Source organism: Phyllostomus hastatus, unplaced genomic scaffold (assembly GCF_019186645.2).
Source record: "Phyllostomus hastatus isolate PE091 unplaced genomic scaffold, TTU_PhHast_1.1 phas_scaffold_55, whole genome shotgun sequence".
NCBI classification, from domain to species: domain Eukaryota; kingdom Metazoa; phylum Chordata; class Mammalia; order Chiroptera; family Phyllostomidae; genus Phyllostomus; species Phyllostomus hastatus.
The window spans coordinates 5,919,893-5,932,434 of NW_025334035.1; the positions used below are offsets into that span (position 1 = coordinate 5,919,893).

Here is a 12,542-nt window from a genome sequence, read left to right on the forward strand (position 1 = left end):
TCCCCAAATGCCCATCTCCACCCCAACCTTTCATAAATATCAGGTTCACAACACCTGCCCCCAGAGAGCCCCAACTTGGACATGAGGCTTTGCTATCTGTTTTAATTCCTGGGGGAGACTCCTGAATTACAGTAGATTGTCATAAACCCTTTGGCATGACTGAGTCCTCAGAGTCTTTCCTAGAATAGGGGGATGAAAAGGAGAGAGAAGAAAGCACAGCACTGAAGGAAGCTGGCAGGGAAAAATCGCCTGGAGATGGTTCCAGTGAGTGGGCACAGAGTGGCAGTGGACAGGGAGGGGGAGGACCTTGCTTCCAGCAGGAGCCTCCTTCACAGAGCCTTATCATAAGCCTCTGAGGGCAAAGTCCCAAGTGAGGGCTAGAAAGATGAGTTTTATGCAGTGCTGTTCCCAGGTGTTTGGCAGAGACAGAGCTGACAGATCAGGGCCAACAGGATATTCTCATCCTGGCTGGGACCTAGGAGAGTCCGGGTGACCTCACGGTCCTGTGTGCTCCCCCGGTCAGTGTCATTCAGATTCTCTGAGCACTGACTGTGAACAGGCACCAGGCCAGGCAGAAGCTGCCCTCTGGGAGCTGCTACCCTGCTGGGGGAGGCAAGGATGACCTCTTCCTGCCTCAGCTATGACCCCTGCTGTGGGGTCTAGCCCTTTCACCAGATGTACTCTGAGGGCAACACACGTGTGTCTGCCTCCCTGGCACGGAGTGCAGTGGGCGCTCAATAAGAGCCTACTTATTGAAGAATATAGATTCGGCTCAAAGCAGCCATTAGAACTATGTTCAGTTAATACATGGTCAATGGCTGATTTAAAAGTGAGTGTGCTGTGTGCTGTGTGCTGTGTGCAGATGAGAAGACAGAAATGGATGGAAAGACAGAAAAGGGCTGGGGAGAGTAGACAGCGCATCAATTCCCTTCACGTCATGTGAATTACAAATCAAGCAAGCAGCCCAGATGAAAGAAAGCAATCGACATATATGGGTGGTTCACAGAAAAACGATTGCAAATGACCAATGAAGAACAAAGGATGTTCATTCTCACTCAAAACTGGAGAAACACGAGCTAAGGTGACAAGACACTGTTTTGTTTTGTTTTTTACCCATTGGAGATATCTATCTATCTATCTATCTCTCTATCTATCTCTACCTATACCTATATCTATATCTATATATCATCTATATATAGAACATGTTTCAAGACTGTAATCTCTAGTGAGCAAAGATCTGGGAAACAGGCTGGGAATATCTCAGAAAGGCAGTGGGGAGACAGCTATAGAACCCCAAATGCACACGCCCCTTCACCTGACAACGGTTCCATGTGCACGGTGCCCCAGATAGAAAGATAGGTTTGGGAACAAACCTATCAGTTTTTCTGTCAGAGGGAAAAAACTGAGGAAACGCCAAGCACGTCCACAGACAGGACTGATTGTGCCGTGCTGATAGGGTGGGATTGGGTGCAGCTGTGCTAGGGAATGGGGTCCACCTGGGGGTGCTGATGTGCATAGCATCCACTGAGCACACTTTGGTGAGACCCTCGAAGGTAGGTTCTCACTTATAAAATGGCATGAGTAAAATGGATATGCATGGAAAATTCCTGAAAGACTACACAGCATTTGATGCCAGTTAATTTTTTTAAATTTATTTTTAGAGAGAGGGGAGGATGGAGAAAGAGAGGGAGAGAAACATCGATGTGCAAGAGATACATCAATCAGTTGCCTCTTGCACACCCACTACTGGGAGCCTGGCCTGAAACCCAGGCATGTGCCTGACTAAGTGGGAATCGACAGGCCAGCACTCAATCCACTGAGCCACAACAGCCAGGGCTGATGCTGCTTAATTCTTAAAAATGAAACCAAATTAAGAAATAACAACAATAACAACAACAACCTCTATTTTTACAGGGCACTCCATTTGAATGTCTTACCAAGTACATTAGAACTTCCCATGACAGAGACAAAACTGTGCATGAATAAAGAGAAAGAGCAATAGGAAAAGAAAGACCAGAAGCAGACCCCTACAGACTGGGTTAGCACGTGTTTTCGAGACGATGGGGAAGGCTGGCTCAGTCAACACGTGCTGTCAGAACGCGGGCCAACGACCTGAGAAATCTTAAGGTAGATGCATTTCTCACACATTTTCTGAAGTTAAATTTCATCTGGATTAAACTTTTTAAGGAGCAGGGAGAAAATGTCCATGAGTGTGCTAGAAGGAAATATTGCCTTCTTTTGTCAGCAAAGGCCTTGTGAAGTGTAACCTCCAATGGTAGAAATTGTAAAAGGTAGAGACGAAGTTTAGAGAAAAGGCACTGATTATAATGCTGTTTCACAATCAGCATTATAAACCAGCATAAAGAATTAGAACTTCTCGCTCCACATGATTGAGACCCTTGTCTAAGAACAGTCCAAACCCCAGGGGTATCCCTCCTCAGCCACAGCTATGTGGACCAGCGAGCATGGAACAGAACAGACCTTGGGGTGAATATCTCTTACTGTCAATGATCATTTTCTGCCAAATGGCTGCTAAAGAAAAAAGGTGAGCCTGCAGAGTTAAAAAAAATTATGAAGTGAGCCCCCAAACAGAAGGAGCATGAGACATCATAAGGTCCTGGAGACAGGATGACCCACTCCGCACCTGACTTTCTGGTTCTGAAGTGGGCACTGCTCTGAGGTGCCCTATGTGCTTCTATAATGTCCTTTTTTATAAGCTAGTTTAAGTGTGCTTCCATCTCTATAACAAAGCAGCCCCTGCCCACAGACGTCCACCGAACTGCAGTGCCCTATAAATGGCCAGCACCAGCCTCAAGGCCATTAGATTGCATCTGTGAACATGCTGAATTGCAGCTTCTTAACATGCCCCAAGCAGGTCCTCCACAATCTCTGCATGGAAAAATCACTCCGCTCAACTGTTAAGCTTCACTTCCCAGGAAGTGGTATTTTCCACTCATACATCACCTTTTTGATTTGTTTCCTGAGAAACTCAGCACTTATGAACTTCAATCGGTCTGCATTGCTAATCCATATTTAGAAGACTTTCCAGTAAAAGGTGTGATTTGCCTTTAGAAATAATGCTCAAAAGCACTAAGAGTGTTGCTTTTCACAAGACAGAGGGAAACTGTCAGAAAGAGCGATGGTTATTCTGGGAAATAGAAATAAGCAATCATCTCTCCAAGGTACGGCCACAGAGGCACTTCCATGCTGCAGGATTTCTGAGGAAGGCCATGGAGGAAGGACACCAAGGACCCCAGCGGCTCCTTCAGGCACACAGCAGTCCTTATCATGAAACAACACTGCGGAATGAGTATGGGAATTCTCGGTAAATCAAGCTGTTCTCGAACATCAGGAAAGGGCATTCAGGATAGAGGAAACTACACAAAATGGGTAAGAATAGGCAGCATTTTGGAGTGGAGTGAAAAAAGATTCATTGGGAAATTGCATGAACGGGTTAAAAAAAAGAAAAAGAAAACTTCTGCAGAGATGCCTGAAAACCTCATTCATTTGGGAAAATGGCGGAACACCAACAGCAGGGGCAGCCTTCAAAGTGGGCTTACAGTAGTGCTCCCCTAACTCTGGGGCCTCAGTCCCAGAGTTTGCAACTCTCAGGTCTGGGGAGGCCAGAGAAAATGCATTTCCAACAAGTTCCCAGGTCTGTGGATGCTGTTGTCCAGGAACCCCACTTTGAGAACCACAGGCCTGAAGACAAGGAAGGGTAGCACTCTCTCTATGGGTTCGGTTCACCCCGCCTCCAGGTGTTGGAGGTAGTGCCATTAAAAACATTTTTTAAAGGTACAACAATGAAAGCAACACACAAATTCCTTCCAACTTGAAAGCACCCACTGTTTATGCCACTTCCTCCAAACAGGTGGTGTTGCTGAAAACCACAGCGAATACTTAAGTTGCCCCAAGAGATCCAGAAAAAAAAAGTGAGCCTAACAGGGCAGATGCTCTGAGAGCAAAGAGGTCCACCAGGACCACAGATACTCAGGTTGTCACAGAACTCTCTTGAGGGTTTCTTGAGGGTTTTGTCCCCAGCCCTACAGCCCACTAGCTAAGACAATTTTGCATTCGCACACCTGGCAAGAAGCATTCACTGTTGGGGTGCCAGAGTTGAGCCAGCTGGGTGGGGAGGTGGTGTCCAAAATCACCGAGTGCTCCCTGACCCTTTCTGCTCTGTTTCCTGAGGCTCTGCACTGCTGCCCTCTCAACACCCTTCTCTGTAGTGTCCCCAGCCTCACCAACACATATCATGTTTATACTAGAGCCGCAGAAAGCAAGTGGAGTCTTGATCTGCAGCAGCAAGGGGGAGGGGAGTGGGCCCCCTCGACTCCTAGCGTGGGACACCCCTCCTTCTGTGGCAGGGACCACGTGCCCCAGAATCCTTAGATGCCTGTCACAGCATATGAAAAATGACCAGGGCCCTTTCGGGCTCCGATTTATGCATCTCAGGCCTGGAAGGAACCACAGAACACAAGGCCACTTCTTTAGAGGGGCAGGGGAGTTATGCTGGGGGAGGGAAAGCAAAAGAGAGCATCCTCAATTGCAGAGAAACTATTTGTATCCTAGTTATAAAAGTATTACAGAACCAGGGAGAAATCACTGGAAAATACGTAAGAGCAAAGGAGAAAACAAAAGTCCTCCCTCATCCCATCACTCAGAAAGAACCACTGTGAACAAGTACCCCATCCCCCCCCCACACACCTCTCAATGCAGAGGTGAATGAATCATGGGAGCAGAGGGCATCACAGCCACCAGGAATCAGGGACAGAGAGAGTAGGGTGGCAGAGGGCTGGGCCGAATCTCCTTGGCCACTAGGGTCTGTCCCTCAAGGGAACTACAGAGCTTGAAAGGGTTTTCAAAGCCAGCCTGTGCCCTCATTTAGAGATGGGGAATGAAGACTTGGGTGCTGGGGATGCACCAAGGAGCTGACCAGAGAGCAGAGCTGTGAGCCTGATCCCCAGCCAAGCCATCTCCGGGATACTCAGGAGCAGCCAAGAGAGGGAACAGAAATATCTGAAAATCACCTGCTTTCTGGATCTCCTTTCTGAAGCTTGCGTAAAAGCTTCTCTACACTTCCTTCTCTTGGAACCACCAGAATTCTGGGACCCAGGCAGCTACTTGAAGGCAGAACCTACCCCACACACTCACCGACAGGCTGACAATGCAACAGGAAAGCAGGGCACCTCGCCTGCTGTGAGTGCTGCCTTACCCTTACGCCAGGGGTGGGACCTTAGGGGACAGACTGCAGGGCATTGTGGAGGACATAATACCACTGGCCTGGCTTGCTCAGCAGTCTCCACAGAGACCACCAGTGCCTGTTATGCTGGGGCATAGGAAGTGGACAGGTGACTTGGGGTACCCCCAAATACCACAAACAATGTAGCTTCAATCACAAAGCTATGTTGTGTCACAGTTCCAGAAGCTGGAAGTCTGAGGTGAAGGAGTTGGCAGGGTGGTTCCTTGGGAAGGATGTAAGGAAGAAGTGGTCCCAGGCCTCTCTCCCAGTTCCTGGTAGCCTTAGTCACCCCTTGGCTCACAGTGTTCTCCCTATGTCTCACATGGTCTTCCTTCTGGGCTGCATGTCCGCCCTTTCATAAGGACCCTACACATTGCCAGGGCCCACCATGCTCTGGTATGACTTCATCTTAACATGATCATCTGCAAAGACCCTGTTTCCAAAGTCACATTCAAAGGGAGGGAGTTAGGGCTTCAACATCTTTGGCAGGATGGGCCACAGTTCAATCCATATCAGGAGGCAAAAGACTGCAACCAGCAGGGGACTAGGAGGCTGGGATGGCGGTTAGGCTAACATGAGTGGAGTTGAGGTGGGGGCAAGAACATCTTGTTTATCTAGAGGAATCATGGCCTTTGGCAGCAGAAGGTCTAGGTCGGTGGCAGGACTCAGAGGGGTGACAAGGCAATCGACCACTGGGGACCAAAGGCAGCAAGGGACCAGATAGCACGAACCAGAGCGCCTGTGTCCTGTCAGGCTGCTTGTGAAAATAATGAAAATTTTCTGTACTAGTTTGGAACACTGCTTTGCTCTGACCTTGCACCCCAGGAACCCTCAGTCACCAGGACCCCCCACTAAGTCCCCACAATGGCCACTAAAGGGTTAATGCCTGGGGTAGAGGGCATGGTCCCCTCCAGCATATTTGCCCACAGTCCCTGCCTGTGACAGACCACTCAGTGACTTCCTCCACTCTCCTCCCATTACGGGAGCTCTTTCTTCTCGGGGAGGGTATCTTTGAGCACCCAGGTAGGCAATTTCCACAACTGGCCAGAGGGCAGCAGCTTCATTCAACAGGAATGCCCAGGTGGCCTGCTATATACAAGGCCCAGCTCAGGATCTGTCCGAGGACGACAGGGTCTCTGTGGCCCACACACACCCAGCACAAGGTGACCAGGGAGTGGCCCACAGTGAGCACAGGAGTCTTGCATGACTAACACCTCACCCCGTTCTCCTCCTCCCACGCCTCCTGGAATCCAACTCGGACTGAAATAACAAAATAGCTGTTACCCCACTCCTTGATCTTCCTTCAATAATAAAGATCTCATCATCAGGAACTCATGCCAGCTTTACATATGGAGGCAAACTCCCAAACAGTGGGGGGTGATGAGCCTGTTGATGTTATGACTCCTTCTTCCATAGAATCTAGAGCCAGAGGGACCTTCTGAGGTCTATTCAGGCAGGAAAGAAAACTGATTCCAACCCACAAGGAAAGTCCCATTCAACCATCTCCTCCCCTTCAAAGGAAGCAGCCTTTGAAGACATGAAACCATTTGCATTGTGTTTGCCCACACCACCCCTGCATGAAGCCATCCAAGTGGATAATGAGACCTGGGGCATTTAGCAAATACCGGTTGCTTGATAATCAAGTCACATGGTCCTTGCCTACTCACTGATCAGAATATAACCTACAGATAATTTCTATTTTGCTAGGAGTTCCAGACTGCCTTTCCCTGTAGACCTCAACTTCCTGTTGCAGCCCTGTGTTGCCATTGTTCCCTGCCCCCCAACACATACAGAGGCCTTAGAGAAGCCCCAGAGAGGCTAAGCTTCCAGCATTTCAAAGCTCCAAGGATAGGGCAGAGTGTGGGATGAGTCTGAAGGCCCTCCTCTTGAAGCTGACGCTTTGTAACTGTTGACAAGCATCAATCATTTTTCCTTACCTGGTTCCATTCCAAAATCTCCAACTTTCAAGGGCATTTATAAAATAGCTTTCTGACTTTGTGTCTAATGCCAATTCCCCTCTGCAATGCTTGGTACAAATCCATGAGTCTCTGTTTGAACACAGATCAAAGTCAATACCCTCAAGAACTGGACATGTAAAAGGCATGCATAAAGCCAGGTGAACATAAGGACAATTGAGGGCAGTGGCAACCTTCTCAGCTCCACCCAGGTATGTTCAGGCAGAAAGGAGGGTCCCATGTGGCCACACTTCATGATTTTTCAAGACAAGTAGGGCATTTATGAAAAACTTCCCAAATTTTTCAACGTTGGCAACTAATAGAAGATTTTCAAGCATTGAGTACACAGAATAAATGTTTCTGTGGAAAGCCTCTGCCCTCAAGACCACCTAGCATGTGACATCTACTATACTTTTATCTTTGCAGGACAGCTCACCTGGACCTGGAGATCCTGACTCTGCCTTGACCTTCACACCCCCAGCCACCACGCACAAAGGCAACATAGTGCCACCTCCCTAGAAGTTCAGTCATCACAGGCCAGCACTTTTCAAAAAGAGTTCAAACCAAGCAAATGACATTCCTTATGGGTCTACAACCACAGTGATTGTATACTTTTTGTGGCTTTTAATTAATGAATATTGGTCAAACTAATGACTAGTAGAGATCCTGCCACTTGATACAAATTAGCCCTTCAATGCAATCAGATCCCTCTGGGATCTGGTGGGACACAGGGTTTGCAGTGTGACAAATGGTAGGAGGATAGACTATTCGCTGGTACACACTTCCTAGCCGAGCAGAGTAACCATCTCCAAAGAACAGAAAAATGAAAGGAGAAACTGGACACCTCTACACCTGCAAGACCTGAATTGTTTCACTAGCCTCTGAGGCGCTTTAAGGCAGGAGAGGTGTTCATTCTGTCCAGATGCCAGAGTGCTGTGCCAACTAAGAAAATAAAAATAGCATAAGCCCCACATTCTTGGACTTAGCCTTAGCTAGAAATAAAGTTGGAGCCAGGGCCCATAGAAGTTTTTCAAATAGCAAACATGCTAAGATTAAAAAAATTTTTTTTGAGCTATTGACTCAAAAGCTTTGAAATCATAAGACCTGCCACTACATCCTATTATACAGATAAGAATGAGGACTAGAAACTACAGTCAGTTCTCTGTATCTGTGGGTTCCTCATCTGCACATTCCATCAGCCTGGGGCTAAAAATATTTTTTTTAAGTTGTGTTGTTGCTGATGTGTACTGCGTAGTTAGGCATATTATGATTGCATCTGCACTGAACACAAACTTTTTTTTTGTCTATTTACACAGCATTTACACCATATTAAGTATTATAATTTGTACAGAGATTGTCAGATAGGACAAGGTCTCAGGGTCTGAACAGTTTTTACTGAATGCTATTCTTACTAAATAATAAAATGTAGCACAATTATTCTGCTGATGGAGCTGTAACCTGATGAACTTGACAGGAACCCAACTATTAAGTTAATCCAACTGCAAAGAAGAAATCAACATTTAATTAACCGAACAGTATGCATAAGCAATGGCTAAGCCTCCCTCCAGGAGCCAGAGCTTTGGATGTGAATCCCGTTTCCTTTACTTGCTACAAATAAATAAACAACCTAACAACAACCACATCTAGTTTGGGACTAGAACACCCCAAATGATGAACCCCTTGAGCTCAGTCACAAGATGATTTAAAGTTATGGGAGGATGTGTATAGGTTCTATGCAAATACTATACCATTTATATAAGGGACTTGAACATCTGCAGATTTCAGTATCCACATGGGTCCTGAAACCAATTCCCTGTGGGTACCAAGGGATGACAATATGTGCAAGTCAGCTACCCTGACAACACTTAGGAATATGAACATTTGCCTGGCGAAGCGCCTCCCTTGGCAGTTTTATACTCATTCTATATCTTGTCCCCATAAAACTGAGTTATTTGTCTTCATGCAGCTCTTCCATGAGTCTATTTTAAATGTAATAGTTTATGGTTACATAACCTTTAACATGGGGGCTATCATGCATGTTTATTTGTTTGAGGAAAACTGTATTTTCTCATTGTATTTCCATAAGAGAAAACTATTTACATTTACTTAACTTCATAATAAATGATCCATTGACTCTGCCTTCATCAATCTCGTTACTAAGTCTTCTTGCCAAGTTACAAATAGGTGGTGACTATTAGAAAACACTTAAAATAATAAAGCAGACATTTTCACTCCTTTTAAACAGCAGACTCTGATTCAGCAGGTCTGTGGTAGGGCCCGTGTATTGGTATTTTTAACAAACTCCCTAGGTGCTTCTGATGCCCCCAAAGTGTGGGAACCAGGCAGAAGGATTCCCCAACTGAGGTGTCCAAGGAACTCTTTCTGAATGACACCAACGAAGTCACCAACCTGCCAAAGTCCCTAATATGCCTGTTGCATATTTCATTGTGATATAATTCACATACCACAAATTCACTCCCTAAAAACACACAACACAGAGATTTTTAGTATATTTCATAGACTCATGCAACTAGCACCACTACCTGATTTTAGAACATTTTTATTACCTTGAAAAGAAAACCCTGCTATGAGCAGTCCCTTCCATTCACCCCTTCCCCAGTCCCTGGAAACCACTCATCTGTCTGCTTTCTGCCTCTATGGATTTGCCTATTCCAGGCATTTCATGTAAATGGAATCACACCACATGCGGCTTTTGTGTTTGGCTGCTTTTGCTCAGTATGATGTTTTCCACGTTCATCCATGTGGTAGCACGTGTCAGGGCTTCGTTCCTTTCTGTGGCTGAATAACATTCCGCTGTAAAGCTATTATCCCATTGTGGGATACACCACATTTTGCTTTCCAGTCATCGGTGCACGGACATTTTGGTTGTTTCTTTCTGGCTGTTATGAAAAACACTGCTGCGAACATTTGTATATAAGTTTTTGTGTGGACATATCGTTTTCCGTTCCCGTGGGTACTATATCTAGAAGTGGAACTGCTTGGCCGCACTCCACGTTCTTCTTGTTTCGCTTCCCTATCTGAACCTTTTGCTGCTTATCAGTGACTCCACCCAATAGCCAATGAGGAAAGTTCTTACATTGTTTACCAAAAGCAGTCTTTTTCAAGTAACTCAACTTTCTAGAATACAGCAAACAACAAAATATTCTTTGTCTCTATCTTTTGACTGTTACGGGTCCTCAACTTACTGGCAGAGTGAAGGAGTCCCTAACACACTTGGCATCTGCCAAAATTCCAAGAGGTATTACCAGTCTTAAACACTGGTGAGGAAGGGGGTGGTGGTGTCGTGCGCTTCAGTATTAACTTAACACTACAAATTAAAGTGGATTCTCTAGAAGAAAACACAAAACCCAAACAGAAGCAAATTAATGGTAAACTTTCAGGTCTAATAGCCCTCCACTAAGAGTTCATTAAAGAAAAAAAAAACAAAGCCAAAGTAAGAAAAGTTCATGAACACACACAAATTCAATCAGCCAAATGTGCCAAATGAAAGCATCTTTTTAGTCTCACCTTTGTTCAACACAGATGGACAGAAGAAAATAAATCAATATTTTTGGGGTGGAGAAGTTTCTCGGGGCAACTTTTATTAACGGAATTATCAGGGCTGTTCCATCCTGAGACTTAGGAAAGTATCCAATTACTTGTTACAAAGCAAAGCTCAAAAAAATGCCTTTAAAAGTGTTCTACTGGAAAACCTACCCAGCAACTCACATTAGTTCTTGGTGCAATAAAGTTAAATGGGAATCTACTCATTTAAAGAAAAATTAAAACAAGAACTCAAGAAAACAACCAACTATTTGGCAAATAAATCAAAAGGCTCAAACCCTGGGTTAATTCTCCCAGTTTCACTCACAGTCATAATAAAACATTTACACATATGGATTCTTTGTCAAAAGAGCTTGAAAACAATTCCCAGCTCTCTTGGGTTTCAGCTGACACTCTAACAGCATAGTTAAGTTTCCCTTAAAAATAAGTGTTATTTCAGGTAGTTTTTCCTACTAATCTGTGAACTCAGCTATCCTTACTGTTAATTAAGTCACCATGCCCTGTGCCTGTCCTCCTGGATACTGAGGCAAAAAAATCCAAGTGTAGAAGACCAAGGACCCAGGCGTTTCCGGGCATGTGAACGGCCAGGTGACTCTGAGTAAGTCTCTTTATCATGTGGTGGGGGGCGGGCTCCGTCTCCTCACACGTGAAAAGAGTGGTTCTATTTGTTAGGCCCGGGATCATCAAGCTTTTTCTTCCAAGAGCCAAATAATAAATTATGATTGTCTTTGTGAGTCACATGTTCTCTACTGAACTCTGCCGTCATCAGGCAAAAGCAAACAAGTTATATGTAAACAAAGGAGCATGGTGGGTTCCAATAAAAATTTATTTACAAAAACAGGCCACAAGCTGAGCTTGGTCCATGGGCTGTTAGAAGATTTGGAAGCATCCCCCAAGGATGAGTAAAAGTCACTGGCTGCTGAAACCCTATGAACAATCAATTCATTAAGGTGTGACACCAGAGAGAGGTAGACCACAGCAGGCAGGTCTATGGGAGTCTCTGCAACAGGACATGGACACACTGGGTGCTACCTCCCATTTCCATCAACTGCCTCCTCATTTTGGTTGATACCTCACTTGTGCTCCACTGACCTTCACCATGGCCTCAGATGAAGCATCACGACAAGTGGGTGGAGTCAGGCTTTTGGAGCCGTGCTGGGGTCAGATGATGGAATCCAAAAGTGTGGGGAAGCTTGGCCAGTGAGAAATAGGAGATGAGAGGGAGGTGAGCAGATTCCACAACTCTGCTCTCTTCTCACAGACAGATGACTCTTTGCAAGCCTTTCAGAGACAGGAACACACCTGCTGGGTGACCCCTGGGTCCCCGCAGTTCACTCTCAACACCAGCCAGCCCCTGGCATATCTTCCTTTGTCTCCCTTCCCTCCCTCACCCGCTCTCACTGCTAGGCTCATGCTCGGCTCAGACCTGCTAAGTAAGATGTTAACACTTAATCCTCGCCTCAGGCTCGGCTTTCTAGAAAAGCAGAGCTACAGCCTGCCACTCAAGTGATCTCCGTTCTTCAGAAATGAAAGCCTTAGATGAAATCAATGTAACTACTGGATTTAAAGTGTACAAAGACTAATACATAAGAAGTAAAACAGTGATTCATATATTAAACAAAACTAATCTTGGCCTTCATTCCTGGCTTGTAAAGCCCCTCCAATGTCCAAATGGTAAAATATGTCCTAAACAATGTCTAAGCATCTCTCGAAAAAGAAGACCTGAATACCTATAATCATATCACTGCTAAGTGATTAAATGGGCATATCTGGCCTTCCAA

The 12,542-nt window shown here is 45.6% G+C and overlaps 1 protein-coding gene across 7 annotated transcripts in view; it reads right to left on the minus strand.

Annotated features, from left to right (window-relative positions):
* GAS7 (growth arrest specific 7) overlaps nucleotides 1-12,542 on the minus strand; it is a 208,254-nt gene that overhangs the window by 63,285 nt on the left and 132,427 nt on the right. The window lies entirely within an intron of this gene.